Source organism: Neodiprion pinetum, chromosome 6, assembly GCF_021155775.2.
Source record: "Neodiprion pinetum isolate iyNeoPine1 chromosome 6, iyNeoPine1.2, whole genome shotgun sequence".
Lineage (NCBI taxonomy): Eukaryota > Metazoa > Arthropoda > Insecta > Hymenoptera > Diprionidae > Neodiprion > Neodiprion pinetum.
In genome coordinates, this window is record NC_060237.1 from 8,825,319 (window position 1) to 8,842,898 (window position 17,580).

General features: G+C 39.6%; 1 long non-coding RNA gene across 3 annotated transcripts in view; it reads right to left on the reverse strand.

Annotated features, from left to right (window-relative positions):
• LOC124221312 (uncharacterized) overlaps positions 1–17,580 on the reverse strand; it is a 149,430-nt gene that overhangs the window by 76,276 nt on the left and 55,574 nt on the right. For all 3 annotated transcript variants that reach the window (XR_006883786.2, XR_011177438.1, XR_011177437.1), the window contains exon 3: positions 5,130–5,200. This is a non-coding gene — a long non-coding RNA (uncharacterized lncRNA). The remainder of the gene's footprint in view (positions 1–5,129; positions 5,201–17,580) is intronic.

Below are 17,580 nucleotides of genomic sequence, written 5' to 3' on the forward strand. Positions count from 1 at the left end.
TACAGTCGTTAACCGTGTGATCTTAATTGCTTTCCAAGTCCAGATAACGACTTTTCAATAAATCTCGGCGCCGTCGTAACGTGACCCACGAATTCACTCGGATAAATGCCCGAGACATCATAAATCCACGTGAAGTTAGCGTTGAACGTCACGAAGTCAACGGAGCAAAAAGTGATATAAAATCGTGTATATTTACAGTAAGCACACATAGAGTCGGCTAAATAATAACAGCAGCAGAGCTGTAGCGATATACACTGATATATACTGTTTTCCGAGGCGATATGTTAATGACGATGAACCCACTGCGGAGCAATTATGCAAGTGTAAGTTGTGTGTATGCCACGCAATGAACGCGACTGGGGTGTCATCAGAAGCGTGGTATTCACGTGTCGTCCGGAGCTAATGCTTGGATATTGCGTGCATGTAGATACACGATTTGTTACGTCAACTGTTGTTTGGTCGACATTGTTTACGAACGTTTAGCTGCGGGATACCTTCTAATCATATTTGACTCTCGGTGGATCGTTAAATTTTGTTTTTCACTCGAGGATAAGCTCCGCTTACTGTAGCTGCTGGCGACTTGCGATGCCGTATGTGTGTGTTTTCCCGCCTGCTACCGTATGGATTAATGGCGACACTCGCCTTGTACGGGGAGGGTCCCTGATTCGGGGCAAATGGCAAATCGGTATCGGGACGACGTCGTTAGTTCAACTCAGTGCCCGCTCAATGTTTCGCCGTGTCGATGCAACTGGTGAATAAATTTATACCGTAGCTGAAAGCCGATTGTTTCCTTCTTTCGAAACTGAAATATCGATACCGATTTTTTAAACCGAATCTTAAAATGACTAACAATAAGTTGGTAAGACAGGGATTTTCTTGGCCATTGATATTACGACATTTCTTTTTGCAGGTCAAATCAAGCAGCGAAGATTTGGTTTCCTTTGAAAAATAACAATTTTTCACACACTGCGCAGAAACAGTGAGCAAGCTTTATTTGTGATTTAAATTAGGGCATAAGATTTGTCGCGTCAGGTATAAAAATAGTTATGAGCACACCGTACGTTGAATTGAAATTGAAATTGAAATTGAAATTGAAATTGAAATGAAGTTCAGCGAGTTTGATGATGTAGGTATAACAGAGCTGCGCAGAGATTAATGAAAGTGTTATATTAGTTCTTTCTCTGATCGGCTTGTGAGAAATAGGTTAAATTGTGTAAGCTATGGACGTTCGTCGTAGTGCACTCTAAAAAAGATACAACCTGCCTTCGACTCGTTCGCGTAATCTTGTTTGCGTCTGTGTAGTGTTTACGGTATCATTCGAGCTTTGTTAGTTTACGCTAAGGCCCTTGCGAATGAAAGATAGGATCTGCTTCTATGAAATAAACTATTTTCACCGTTGACGGCTGTTGCTAGACCGCTGTTCAAACCTCCGGCCATCGTCCATCTCTATAATAGACCCGCTTCCGTGGAAATGGGGAAATCAAAGCAAGGATTTACTACCAGCGAATGAATGAAGTTATTAATCGGTATTGCGAATACACTCAATGCAGAGTGTTTGTTCCTCGATATCGGAAGAAGAGCGATGTGTGATTCTCAGTAATTTCATTAAAAACAACGCACGAAAGAAGCTGTGCGAATCTATGCAAGACATCGAAGCAAAACCACCGACTCATAAACACAAGTTACCGACAAACCAGGCCAGAGTTTCTGTTGAGATTTACGATTCAGTTCCAAAATTAACCGACGAATTGGGAAATGAAAGACAATGGCTACTTCGGAGTTGAACAATCACTATTCGAGATGCGAGATGTAAATTTTTTGGAAACGACTCATCGGGAAGCGTCTCCGCTGCAAACAAATTTCTCCCGGTTGCAAAACTGACTGTTTTCGTTTTGAAACTTATTCGATGCAGCATGGCAGAGTTTGTCTGGTCAAATAATGCTCTAAAACACGTGCACGAGTTTAAATAAACTGCCTTGCAAATATTTGTTTAAAATATTGATCTCCGATAGAGTTCAATGAAACTCGTTCGACGGACTCAATTCAACCATATAAAAAAGTCTCGGTACCGAATCCAGTCTGAATACCAAACTAATTGAGAAGCAACGATCAAATGACTATAAAATTTTCGACAGTAAAAGAGCCTCAAATTTTTTGCACAATGACAACAACCTTACGACATCCGGGAATGCGGATAAATAAATCATTTTCAAGAATATCTGATCAATTTACTAAATAAGCGAGAATTGGCAGCACAATTATTCGATCAAGGATCGATTTACGAGTATATTCACGAGTATCAAATCGAGATGCAGGGATAAAGGTGCGTCAATTTTATCGGAATCCCTAAATCGCCTTCATTGTGGCAAATTTACGAAAATACAAACCGGACAATCAGTACAAATATGGACATGAATTTCGTACACCTTATGTGGGTGTAATCGTGAAACAGCGCTCAACAAGCATTAAATATAACGTTGAATTTCATTTAGATCATGAATCATGCAACCACACGGAAAGAATAGCCGAGAAGCGATTCTTCCAATTAGTCGGCACTGGGATCAACGGATAGATCCGCAACTATCGAGTTGAGTAACATAGAAATTGTAGTACCTAACCAAGTTTTAATCCGAGATGCAGGAATACGGTGGTTATAAGATAACCACGAACTCGTGTCAAGACGGACGTAGGTATAGCGTTACACTTTTTTCGTATCTCAGTTTGATCCTAAGGCAAGAGTATTGTGATCTCCTGTAAAGAACAATGGCTACGAAAGTATAATTGGAGAGAGAGAGAGAGAGAGAGAAAAAGGAAACACGACTGTTTGAAATATTAAGTGAAACTCGACACGCGACTCTTTTTATATGTTCCATTTTCAACTTTTTCTCTCTCATACTTCGTCTCTTTTCAGCGCATTTTTCTCAGCTCTACGCTATTCTACGCCGGAGAGTGTGATACAAGTTGAAGCTGAAACTCGGAAGCAAAACGGTCGTAAATTACGGAGCCGATTGCAGATCATCACGCAAGACCTTCGACGTAGGCACGGTACGTTATATCTACCTTGCACCGGTTATACTCAACCATCGCACCGTACAGGAAATGCCGATGTTTTTTTTTTTTTTTTTTTTTTCGAGGCACAAGCAGGAAATCCGTGATCCAACTTTGTCACGCCCCGCTTCTTCCCAGATTGATTTCAGGTTTCGTTTCAGCTCCACTGGTCTGCTGTACTTAGGTTCTTGCCTGCAAGCATCGTCCGAAATTCCTTCTTCCAGACAACAGCGATACACGAAACTGTACAGCAGAATCGCGGTTGGAAGTGACTTGTACTTTGACTTCCATTTTAAATCTGTAGGTTATTCATCGTATAATCGTAGTGCACGGATTCGAAGAATATACTATTTTCGAAGAGTCACAAAGCTTTGGTATTCTCTGGTTCCTTGACATAAACACGTGACTGTCCATCCATAAATTGACGATATTTCCCACACGAAAAGTCACGTATAATGTTATTGGGTTTGGCCCGTTCATCTGTTTCTGAGAGTCAATAATGGGGAAAAAATCAATAAGGCGTAGTACCTTTTCTGATTCACAGTGGTAAACCACATTACTTACCTTACGTTACAATACTTGTTTGAATCTGGTAAATCTAACGTTGAATTTACCTAGAACGCGACGAAACATGGTTTGTATTTTACACTTGGAATACGTGTCCGTGTTACTTTTCGTTACCGAGGGCACTGCAGACATGAAGCTTACGAGGTTAAGCAATTTTTTACACCCATTTCAGGAACTCTGGTTCGTTCAACAGAGTCTCTAAAATCACTCTTCCAAATGGCTCTACACGGCGTTTCGAAAAAGTCCGGAACAATCTTTAAACTGTCATTAACGAAAGTATCCTCGGGATGTTTTGGTCTTATTAAAACATTCAATTAGTCGTACAGTCAGACGTGTGAAAACGTCCTCGTGATGGGTATCAAATGTTACGAACGGAAATCTAATAGTCATATACCAGAGAGACCGTTCAAACCCCTCCGGCGTATCCGCGGAAACAACATCAAGACATAAATGACACTTTTGAGACTGTTGGAAGAAGCTTACGACTTGTTTCTAAAGAGTATTCGATTCCTGGTCTGAACGTACACAACAATCAATAGTTAGACCAATTCATTCAAGGGTTCATAATTTTGCAATCACTATCTATTTTTGTTCCGATGCAATCGGTATATATATAAGGGCGTAGCCTTGAATTGAGCTTATGCGATGGGCGAGGTTCGCGTAAAATTTCAGAGTAACACTTTTTGCAGACGTAATTTTCCAGCAAAGTGAAAACTTGTAAATGCGCATTGATAAGGCGAGATTACAGCTACTTCGGGACATTCGATAAGCGTGGCACAAGGTATCTTAAAATAGGCATGACCCGACACGGAACGCCTTGGGAATATTATCAAGTGCCAAGATTTCGTTATCGCAAGGCAAAGATAGTAGGTGTTCGTAATTTTCCGAGCGCTCTATAAAAGGCACGTGACTCGCCGAACATACCAAGCCGGATAAAACGGTACCGGATGTCATTGATCATAAAACTTTGGAGGCTGTCGGCGTAATGTTAATTTACAATTAGCGTAAAGGTACTCAGATATAGGGATATAATGCTTTGATTAATCCCATTGTCTGCAAGATTATGATCGGAGCGGTCTTGTCAAGTGCAATGTGAACTAGCAGACAACATACATGTACAATAGAAGGAAGTCCATCGATAAGCAACAGGTGACGTTGTGCCCTATCTTATTGTGAGATAAATTAAAGGCAAGGAAAATACTTGAGAAACAGTAAAATATAAGGCGGCGATGTATCGCTCGATTGTATAAGCGAGTTGACCTAATGATAGTTCAAATGTATTTACCGAAAACGAACGCAAGGGGAAATTGAACCTGATGAATAGTCATCGCGTAGAGTGACCACGTCAAGCGACGAAGTCATTTTGAAAATATATTACAATTTTACGATCACCGTAGTAAATGGAAAAATTGAAAAATAAAGAATCGCATGAAAACTGTTGGGTCTCATATGTATAGGTGATAATTAAAAGAGTGCGGACCAGAAAATTTTACCTGTATTAGAGTTTTACTCACCGCAGTAAGGCTGATATTTATCCCGCTTGGCCACAAGAAAACCTAACCACCTTCTGAATTTTTGTTTTTACCTGAAAAAAAGATGGAAAAATTTTTAATGCTGGATTTATAAGGTTTTGAAAATTTTTTAAAGTAACACGGTCTGGGAAAACTCTTTGAGATTATAGTTAAAAACTGAGTTATTCCCGAGTTGGCGTTAAAAATTCTTTCGTAAAATGATCGAACGAATGTCTGAATTGTGATTCGATCTACGGATTCAAAGCAACAATTGAACAAAAAAAAATAAATAAAAATCGCGAATTGGATCCAGTTTGACCTATGTTAATATCATTCGAAAAATTCTCTAGGTGTTTTTCGAGTCTGCCGATACAAAAGTCTATTTTTTTCTCTTTGTGTCTACATCTATTATACAGTCGTATCAATAGCATGCAGCGATCGAATTGAGATGCGGAACTGATACTTTCCGTCCAGTCGATGCATAATAATTGCGAGTAGCATTGTGACCAGGGTATGATATGTCGATAGCAGAAACCGCATTCACTTCTGGTACGGCTAGATCAGACGTAGCATGTTTTACGACGGGAACAATGTACAAAAATTCAACATATATGTCCTCACCTCTGTTATTAATACTATCTTGAGAACGTAGAGGAAAAAAAAAAGTTAATTACATTCTAAAAATATGATCAGTGATATTAAGCCATTTCTTGTTTTGTATGTGACTCGATTTGTTCTGAACTTATGATATTAGACGATTTCGAGGACACGCATACTGTTTTTTTTTTTTTTTATCTTTTGTCTGCGATAAAATTTTTCGGTCACGTTGTTTATTCTGTGATTACGTTTCGCTTGTTTTCCACTCGTAGAATCTTCAAAATTAAATTCATTCGCACGTGGTAAACAGCCAGTGGAACGCAATTTAATCACATCTTGTGGAACAAATTACAAAGATAAAAGGGTGTCAAGCAAATGGTACAAGCAATGCTAAATGTACACGACGATGACTGATGATGATGAAATGGTCATGAGCTAATTTTGTAAAACGAAACACGAAAATATGTATCTAAAAATAACCGATTATCTTTACACGCCGCGGTAGAAAGATAGCGAAGATCCGAAAGTGAGCGAGAAAAACAACTCAAATTAAAAGCTCGATTCATTTCTTTACACCCAAACACCGTCACATTACATACGTAAAATACATAATTTGCCTCATCTTGCACGGCCAGTTGTCTAAATACCACCGATCATTAGTCGCAAAGCGAGATCCGTATAATAATTTAATTGGTCTATTGAAATTAAGCGTGACTCATAATGGCGATACTATTTTATCACCGAATTTTATTTACAGAGCAATACCCTTCGAATTAGTAGAAGTTTCTTCTAATAATTCTCACTCGAATACTCCAATCTCCACTGCCCGCGTTGTAATAATTTCCAGACAATGTGAAGAATATCGTCAACAATATACGGGAAAGGTTTGAACGCCGTACTAAATTTACTTTCATTTCTGATACAGTTATCAAGCAGTCGTATCACGTATAGTAAATAACGCTTACCAGAGACTGTTGCGCAAATGATACGCGAATTACGGCAACAGTTCCTGAACTTGGTACCAGCGAGTACTGACAGTTTCTAAATACATTCACATCCTTTCCACCATCGGCTCCCAATCAGCAATAATTTCCAAACATATCAACTACCGGCAAAATAAGACGTTAGCGAATGAATTTTACGCTAATGCGGCGACTACCGGTAGTACTTGTTATTATTATTATTCTTATGTTTTTTTTATTCTTCAGGCATGGTTAGTAACCTGTCAGCGATTATTACTTTTAGCCATCGCACCGTGTGAGTATTCGCATTATTCGTCAGTAAACGACTATAAATATTTATACAATTATTGGCTGACGGTCGTTTTAGTGACTTTTATAGCCCGATTCTCAAGAGAATTCAAGTTCTGAAACTTTCGAGAGGGTTCAAAGGAAGGACGTCCCTGATATTACTTATACAGAGGTTTAATGTCAGGGGTTAACGTCAGAGGGTACACGGTAAAAATAGTGTCGCGAAGAAAGAGCATCCCAACCTATACCATGACACCTATAATACTGTCGTCTACCCTAAAATATCATATAATCGTAAGAGCAGCGTCTATCACTGGTCGATCATTCTAATCTCCCGCGACTTTTGGTCGGATCAGTTATTGGCAGTAACAATGGAGACTCGATACGATACAGCGACTCGTTTCAATGGCAACGTCGATTTGGTTTGAGTGAATGAGTCCACAGACTGAATTGACCACATATATATATTACGTATACGGATTCTTGACTCTAGGCCGTGAAGCAGCGCCGACATTCGGGCTTTTTTGGCGAACCGCTTCGCGTATCTGCCAACGTTTGACATTTTCCACACACTCGTTTACCGGTGTACGTGTACCTGTCACGCGGGTAATTGCAACATCGTTAAAGTACGCCGGTATTTGCTCAAGAACCGTTAATCAGCATGTGGATCACACTGAGAAAAATTTCATTTGCTACGGTAACTAGAAAAATTCACTAAAACAGGTATCATTGAAAAACTGTTTTAATATTTTTGGAATTACGAAAAACGAGGTACGCCTAACCGTTTTGCGCTATTGTCGATCCTTTTTTCGGTAATTGCAGCGCAAAATCAGTTTCTGAGTTTTACTATACTTTTTTAGTTAAACAAGGCTTTAACGTCGATTTATTCTTGCACAAGCGTTAAATTTTCGCAACAGTTGCAAGAAAATATAGCAACAGTGATGATAATGAGAAAGAATAGTAACGGATACTAGACTTTTTGGTAACAGATAAGAAACTAATTTTCATTTTGTACTTGAAACAATATTTTTCAGTTGTGGAAAAAAATGAAAATAGTTAAGGACTGAGCGGTAGCCGGAACTAAGAATTTCTCTAAGTGAAATGACTTCATTTCTGAATCGTGTCATTTGAAAATAATTGATATCTAGGCCGTAGAGAAAAAACATGTAGACACACGTCACATACTTCGAAAAATATTATCCGCACTATGTTCCATGAAGATAGCGTGGGAGATTTTTGTAGGAAATGGGTTAATAAATTCTGTTCTCTATTCTGATATATTAAACTTTTATTTGATGTTCCTCGTTCGAGGTACTCGACAAGACTGACGAACTGAGGGGCTGTATAAGAGGATTATACATTCGTATCCGTTGCTCTAAACACTTGAGAGCGTAATACGAATGTATACAAATATCAACTAACCTAAATATCGATATAACACCTTTGCATATACGGACTGTAGAGATTATTTTTGTATACTTAATAATACAAAACCAACAATTTTTGAATGCGTGGGACGGACAAATTTAATCCTAACAATAAGTCAGAAACAGCTTCTAATTTTTGCGATCGGTTAATGGCCTTTGGTTATATGGTTTACAATTTGGTACCTGTTCTTAAATAAAAAGTTACAGGGTTAAACCGTTTTATCAAAACTGTTGTCAGTGATTGAAACAGGAGGATGCGACATCACCGTTTCGATTCTTTGCAGAAACATCCTACACCCGTATCATCGCATATATACGATCTCTAGAATGTCGGCCGCCTGCAATCCAATTGTCGAAGTGAGTCAGCTTTATACACCGCACGAGTGTTGTATGACAAAATCCATGTACATTCTGCCGACACACATTGACCGCATAATTTGTGTAACCTGTACATCGCGCTATATAACAATGTGTCATTCGATATGCGGGCTAATAATAATAACGAAAGCAAAAATTTCATTCGAGATTAACTAACTTGACTTGAATGAAACGAATTGGATACGAAAATACGTACAGTTGTAGTAATCGCGAGAAGCTAATCAATTTGACGGAGTATTACAGAGTCATTTCTATTAACATCTGTACAACCAATGGCAACGATGACGTCAAGAGTCATACCGCTTCCTCGTGTTCTTTCTGCAGCGTTACGCAATGTAAACGGAGGCGTGAAACCCGATTTTAATATTCTTACCGCAGGTGAATAGTTCCCCCCCCCCCCCCTCATCAAGCGATCGAGCTAACGAAGATCTTAATTAATAAAGTACTCAAACAGCAACGTCAAGGTAAAGCGGATATCGATCGCGGATCATCGGGACTTCGTTTCGCCTGACTTCAATCAGCACTTCACTGTGAACCGAGAACTCTTCCGTGGTTAAATCCAGCATGCGGTGTTAATGGTGAAGAGTTAACGGCTTGCGATTATTGCTCTCAAGTCAGCCTCCGATTTCTATCTCCTGCTCAGTGTCTCTTGTTGGAGTAGAAAAATTCATAAATCTTCTAACTGTGAGCGCGTCGAGAAGCGTGCACATGTAAAATTGTATCGTCAATTACCATGCATACTTCCGGTTGAAATAAAATTTCAGCTCGAAAGAAAATTGATACTCAGGCGAGGAAATTTTTTTAACACTTGTCTGGCACTGAAAAGACCACAAATTACTGAATTACAAACAGGTGTTGAAGAAACTCATGTCTAATTTCGATAATCTTAGTCACCGAGGGTTATTTACGGTTCCTAATTCCTTTCGTCACGGGAGCGACGAGCATTCGTTCAGACACGTCTGGTACCATTCTCATTTACCAGTAGCAGTAACAACGAGAGTATAGTAACTCACGTTTCGTATTCGTCTACTCTTCAGCATGTGATTATTTCATTGAAACACCAGGAACTCGACGTTCAGCAGTTCGTACCGATCATTTGACACTGAAATTGAGTTAAATTTGTCAAATCTCTTTCGAATTCTCATTTGTCGCACTTGGTCAGAATTGACATGCAAGTACGAAGCGCAAAATCAACTTTGAAAACGTGTTATTTTGAATAATTGATCTGTGAACAGCTGAACACGTGTTCACAGCAAAAGCTACAATGCAGACAGTTGAAATTATCTCTACTGACAGAATCAATTTTGTGCGTTGTCCCAGACTGCGTTAAACTTGGTTATAAATGAAGGATTTAATTACACAAAGTGAAATTAATGACACCTTGTGGTATTGTTCTGCGTTTAAAAGACGATTGTTTAAGAAAATTATCCATTGAAATGAGTTCATAAAAAGATACATACGTGTGCTGTCGTTTACAGTAAAAGGCTGATTAGCTTCTTTGAATTTATAAACTCGACGAACTTTCCTGTATGCGAAATTTGATAAAAATTAGAGAAGACGTTTTCTTGTTGAAAGTGACTTGTCCGCCACGCGTCGTCGGAAAAAAGGCAGGAAGTCACGTAGTCGGATATGAAAAGAACAAAATGAGTCATTCGTGCAAAAACTGCAATGCGTTCTAGGTATACGCTGTACCAACACAAGGCACACTTCTTGTCTTCTTCCGGTTGTTTATCAGAGAAATATAGCTTACGTAAGCTCTCGAAGCTTCGAGTCAAACATCCAGCTAATCGCCGACGCGAGCCGTGTGATCAACGGTCCTGGCTTGACCTGGTTTCAATCTACAAACATTTTTCATCTTAGGTTTACCGTCACGTCAACCACAAAATGCTCGATCCGACTTTCTCAAGGCCTTCTCATTTTTTCGGTCCGTGAGGGCTAAGACGTTGGACAAGACGATAACAAAAATGGATGCAGAAGAACGCGAAAACAATTCGTATCTTGCAAAAACGCACATGTAATTATTTTACTTTGACATACGTATTCTATACTTAAAAAACCGTCGCCAGATTTGAATCGATTGAAATTATATGTATATTGTATTGACAATTTTGTACAAAATCCAAACGTCACTTGTGAAAATCCTCGCCGCTGTAGATCTAGTCACGTCACTTAAGCGATCGATCGATCAGCGATATCGTCTGTCTTGATCTTTCAACACGCATTTAAAAAGCATTTACTCTGTTATACCAAAAATTTAAGACGTTTTTAAGTGATTCTAAAACCCATCGATCGACAAATATCGTAACCCACCGTGAGAAGTTAATGTCTCACCGATGTTCCGTATCTTCTCATCGACATCTATTTAGCGTGTATTGAAAAATTTGTTATTCGTAGTGAAAAACGATCGTTAAAATGACATGCAATTATACTTGCAGCGTTTCTCAATCGTCAACCTAATCTCGGCATCGATAAGCTAGAATCGAAGCTAGAATTAGAAATCGAAATGAACCTAAGCACAGAGCATCAAGACAACAATGAATCGGTTCTGAAGTTAAAGAACGAAGATAAAATGTGTACCCGAACGTTATCAATAGCTCGTGGTTTGCCTTTACGAGGCAAGTGCGGTTTACTTTTCGCATTACTCGTCGCTCTTCGTGAGGTCTTCGCCCGGAGGTTATCGAAGAGGGATTATTTTCACAGGGCAATATCGAGCCCTGAGATTACAAGACTCACAGGTCTTCATTCGCGTAGCTTAAATCGCGGAAGATCGCTTTCCTGGGTATCTCACACTAGAACCTATACTCTGATATTTGCATTCTCTCGAAGAGATTCGCCGAAAATTTTTCTACAGTACGGCATCGAATGGATATTCATTCCTTCACGGTATGAAGAAGTTCCAATACGGATATTCCGCATGCGGTATCGAACCGATCGTCATATATCGCGGAAAGATATCGTCTCTCCGACTTTGTCACATCCTTTTTTACGTATTTTAAGTTCCTGCTTTCCCGGTACCGCCACGTAATGTCACCGTAGTCATTCGATCATTGAGGTTTTCAAATTCCTTGGTTTCGTCGTTGACCTCAACCAGAATTTAAGATTAAAAAAATGGACTTTGCGCGGCGTTATAATTACGTGAATTTCTTGCGGCAATGGCGGTGTGAAACCGAGGAAAAACGATAAAATTTCATCAAGCGGATACAGTTGAGCATAGAAAAAAACTTACCCGGCCAAACTTTCTGTAATACGTTTTTTCAAGTCGGTATAAAATCGAAATGGATAATATCTTGGGTGGAATTGGCCATTTTACGACAATGCTTTGCCGAAAAAGATTCCCTCGACGAGTATAAAATACCTGCAGACATTGGATATTAGAAGAGGATTGAAGTTTTTGACTCAGCTAATCCGATTCACAAAAACTGACCCTTGTTTCATTATTAACACGCCAGCGTACGGGATGCTACTTTTATTAGACGTACACATACGTGATTGAGCTACTTCTAGATAAGTATAAAACTGGAATTTGAGGCCAGGCTTCCGCACAACGCAATATGTATAATGCCACGTGTTATTGAAATGTAAATACACAGTTGGTGTGAGCAGAACGGGACCATGCACGACGACGGTCGAGATGGAAGGTGGAGATGAGCAACGTTGAGTGATGCGAAAAGCACGGAGCGAAATCCTCGAATTTCAGATATTTGCATAGCTGTTTAGGAAATGTCCACATTTGATGAAAAAAGCTCGTAACTGATTAATTCTGCTGACGTCCCACTTATCACGGTATTTGTTTTACAAAAACATTTCAGGACTCGTAAATGTAAATCACTTATGAAATTCGTTAACCCTAGTCACTTACGCCTACGGCAACTTCCAAATTGCTTATACGGGGTTAACGAGGTCCCAACCAAGTCTGGAACGTTATTACTGTACACAAAATTACGCAAAGTTACGACCTGAACAAAATTCTGAGACAAATTTTAACAATTCAGCAATCGACTCTGACCTTAGTTTTAGCAAAAACCGACGGAGGATGTGGGAGAAATTCTAGAAGCAAAAAAAGTAAAACAATACGCAATACATGCACGGGGTCTCGGAGATCCCAGAGTTTTTTCAAACATTCTTCATTTTACTTGCACCAACAATCCTGATTCAAGCACGCTAATCTTAAAATTGTACGTGAAAGTCGGATCTGTCACGTCAGTGACTAGGGTTAATAAATTCTCGCGATACTGATTATGAAAGTTGACCAATCGTAGAATTTCACGGTCTATTGATAGATAACAATAAGCAACTCTTCCGAACAGTCAGAGCTCTAAGAATATCTAAAATCTCCGCTAGCACCGTTTCATCTGATTCCTTACGACAACTGCAAGGTCTACTTTGACCGTAGTTATAATTATTGGAAACGTCTTCCGAAATATCTCGAATTTTAAACAAAGTTTATTTCAAAAGATATTATTCGTCTGTTTGTAAAAATAAATAAAAACGCGTCACTATAAGTTGAATAAAAATAGTCTATGCAGCGTAAAATTGGTATTATAACCTCTATAAATCATGGCCGAGTGTCCCATTTCCGTCGATCCAATCCCCCCTCCTCCGATGTGTGTAGATCATCCGTTATATACCAATATAAAACTTGTTTTCAATCAATTGATCTAAATTTCAAAAATAGCGAATCTATTCGCGGTTGGGCCGTTTCTGTTATAGACTTGCATATTGTAGGCATATACATCACCGTGATGACGTCACAAATTCGCGGTGCCGTTGGAATTGGAAGAATCGGAAGAGCAAACAAAATTGACACGGTCAAACGTGGATTTATTAATCGCTTTGCCAATAAGCCTGCAATTCAGGCTATCAACACCGATGTAAGAAAATTTTTTATGCAATGTCAGCAAATCGAACGTTCTCGCTATTCGTAAAATGAAGGAACGTCGTTCTCATTGGTAGATATAGACGTAGTGATTCAGCACTAGGAGTGTGACCGACGACGTTGACAAAGACGTGCTCGACCAGCACGTGGTGACCGTCTGCCACATGCCGTAGACTCGTGCTCGCGATGCTGACGAGCAGAGTGGGCAGTTTAACTTCATAGAAGCTCGCTGGTTTTAACAGGTTCGTACCAACGTCAACAAAATGATTAGCACGCCCCCCCGAGGAGTCGTGAAGTCTGCAGTGTGATCGACATTGCGCAATCAATTTCGGACCCGTTCGGAGAACTTCTTACGGCAGTACGTTTCCTGGATCTCAATATGAACTCCCTGCGTGACGACGATGATGCCGACGATGCTTTTACACCAGTAGAATTGTCAATTAAACTAAATTGAACCGCATCTATGAGACGAATCAACAGTACACGGCGAATATAAATTGAAAACGGTAAGCCGCAATGTGGTTCGAAAAAAGGTTTGGTTGGGTTCACAACTGGTCTGTCCAGTAACGGCAGGTTCGTGTACCCATTTCGCTTTTCCCCAATCGTCACTCTTTTCTTGAAACTGGACGCGTTGCATCGGATGTGCAAACTAAATTCTAGGAAAAACGCCCGAGTGATTCAAGCCGGAAAAATCCATCTTGTTTCATCTTGTAGCTCAGAATTTACGGTACCATAATGGTATATTGTGTAACAAGGAGGCAAACCTTTTCAAGGAGTCTTTTCGGGCCGAGCGTGAGTTTGCAATATAAATGGTAGGTGAGCCGAAGACACATGTTGCAAATACGCGAGGCGAAAAGACCGTTGCCTCCTTGATACAGACGATTCTTTACGTAACAAGAGTATGTCACGCGTTTTTCCAAAAAGCACGAAATCAAGGTTAAAGTCGCGTCATGTCAGATTTGTTCGCACAGCGCATGCGCGCAGTGTAGAAAATATCACTTCGAACTCTTGGGACTTAAAAATGGTCTTTTCAGTACTCCGCGCATGCGCATTCGCAGACTCACTTTGCTGTGATAGAAACGGGTACTTTTTGTACGGAAAACACCCATGGAAAAATGCGTAAAACATGCTCACGTTATATAAATTAATTAATTTCCCACGTCAACTAACATATTCTATTCCATTTTTGTATTCCGTTTACCTTTCGTAATAATACGAAATCATTCGAGTCGAATATTTCCAGTTTCTTGTAGTCGGCAATCAGGTTGCACAATATGAGTCCATCACTATTTTTCTACTTAATCGTACAAAGTCCTGCCAATTAGGGTACACCGTCATAAAATTGATTTCGCTGCCTAAGGCATGTACGCTTAAATGTGCGCTAATCGTTGTCCAGATGGACGAGGTGAAATTATAAGTTCTGTTTTTTTCTCATTCCCCCAGGTCGATAATAAGTAAAATTACGGTATACGTGCATGTTTTTCGTTTAGTATATGTCGCCTCGAGGCTAAACGTCGGTCTAGTATCCAGAGTTTCGACAAAGTCCTGAAACGTGGGGTCAACTTTTCACAGTCCCATCAATTAAACATGACATAACGTAGAAATAAGGGTTTTCACGTGTAGGTGTGTCTTCGTATCCGGACTACCGTGCAGATGGGAAGAAGAAACATGAAATCGATCAGGAAACGATCTTGTTTTATCGGGTTTACATTGCATCGACTACATTGTAACTTTCTAGCCTAGAAAACACGTAATTAGAACAGAATAGTTGTCACTGTTTAAACAAACGATTTCACTTTTAGCAAAAGAAAATTAACACGCGTGATTCTGTAATATCAAATCCTCTGGAAATAATTTCATGAGACTTTCACGGACTGAAAGTTTTTTGACAACATTCGGTCTGACGTAAAGTGTAGTCGATTAATTTCACATCCTTGATTAAGAACCAAGTTCCTCTAAAATCCGTCGGAAGTGAAGTTACTCGTAGAAAATGATCGAGCCAAGTAAAAATGAAAAATATGGAAGAAAACGGATCGACATTCTCGACGGTATCACTGCGCTGTTCCGATATGACACAAGGCATAAACTATCTATAGAGACAATTGTTGCTACACTGAACTAAACTTCCTACTTCAGCAAAAAACGAAACTGCCGAACCGAGTTTCGAATATTTCTGAATAAGAACCGTCCAAGAGAATATCGTACCATGTCCAGACTTCCTGATAAAGCTCTCCCACTTCGAGGTCGGACCTAAATTAGTGCAAGCTAATAACCGACATGGTGGTAGGTAGCCAGTTGTTTCATGATCACTTCCTGAACTCTAAAAAGGTGCGAATTGTTTTCCCAATCAGCGAAGTCTTGAGTTAGCGTTCACCTCCTACGTGTTTGCAATACATTATACATACATCATTGTACAGTCGTATGAATGTGAAAATCTAAAACTGAGTTCGTGTCTTATAGTTATGTATTAAACGAATCGTATAATTAAGTTGTAAAACTATCAAATTTATCCTTGACATCGATTATTCCTTTGATTATGACTATATACCTGCCTTTGTAGTAAAAACAATCGATTAGGCGAAATATTGATTATACATGTAGTAAAATTTTTGCAAGGAGTTCCCTGCAGGAGTAGATATTCATATCGACAAAATTCTAGAAGCATGCTACTCAAGCGATTTTACCACGACGAACTTACTCAAGAATCGTACAAGTAACAATCTGTGCTCAGATTGACAATTGCGTAACAAATTACAAGAATAAACAAATGAGAACGTCAAGAAACTTCGAAATTTTAACAACGCTTAACTCTTCAGATTCCGATGCGAAACCAAATCTAAATGTGGTTGGTCTAAACGCAACCAAAGACCACAGTTTGGCTAAAAGTCGAGCAATGATTATCACAAAAAAACATCAGGTTACATTCAAAATCTCTAATAAAATTTTCAAACATTCCTAGACTTGCAGCAACCTCGAAGAACGCATCTTCCGCGTAGATACAATAAACGGGCCTTGAACCGATGATCAACTTCGACCTAACCTCGGATGATTTGTCCTTCGAAATTTTTGTTATTTCTTTCGAAAACCGTCAAGGAATAATCTCCACCAAAGAATATTCGTACCAGCTGATCCATTATGGGATTTATCGATGGGCGTGATATTACTAAATCTGTCCAAAGCCAAGCCGTCGTTACGATTACACAACGCAAAGGTGACCGGGAGGAACTCTGCAATGGTTGCAACGCTTACATTGAAGCGTGCAAGAAGCTGAAGGAAGATTGCGGAACAACTATACAACACACTGCTCGTTGAAGAATAGGTGTAACGATCATGATCGGCGCGGATGATACTGCGCCGATAATAATTGAACAATGTGTTTCATAAGAGGTGGAAGATGATCGCCGTACTGGTGTAGGTATCTATTATTTAAGTAGGACAGAGCATAAGTGTGTATTATAACGACCAGAGCAATTCTAATGTTCCGCAAGAGGTTTACAGCTGCAGCAAGTTTTATCATCCCGCATATCGCCGTGCTGCAGCTACAAATGAATACCCGTTCCTACGGGCTTAATCAAGACCTGTTTTACATCTGCAGCAGCCCTCGTTGCGGATTATCCGTAAAGCGAGACTCGGGTTTAATCGTAAAATATGAAAGCCGTTATGCCCAAGATTGTACCGGCTAATGGCTAACATCGGCACTTCGACGTCTTTCGATCGCTCGAGTGAGCTAATCAGACGAAATGATTATGGCCTACGCGGCTGTGTTCATTTCGTACTTTCAATAACTCGAATCTCGCCACGTGATTCTATTCCGTGTGATGTACGCTGATGAAAAGCTGATAAAATAGTCAAATTTATTCGTAACATCCTCGTGCAGAAGTAACCTGCCACGAATTGCGTCAGGTTCGTCACCCGGACAGCGCAGC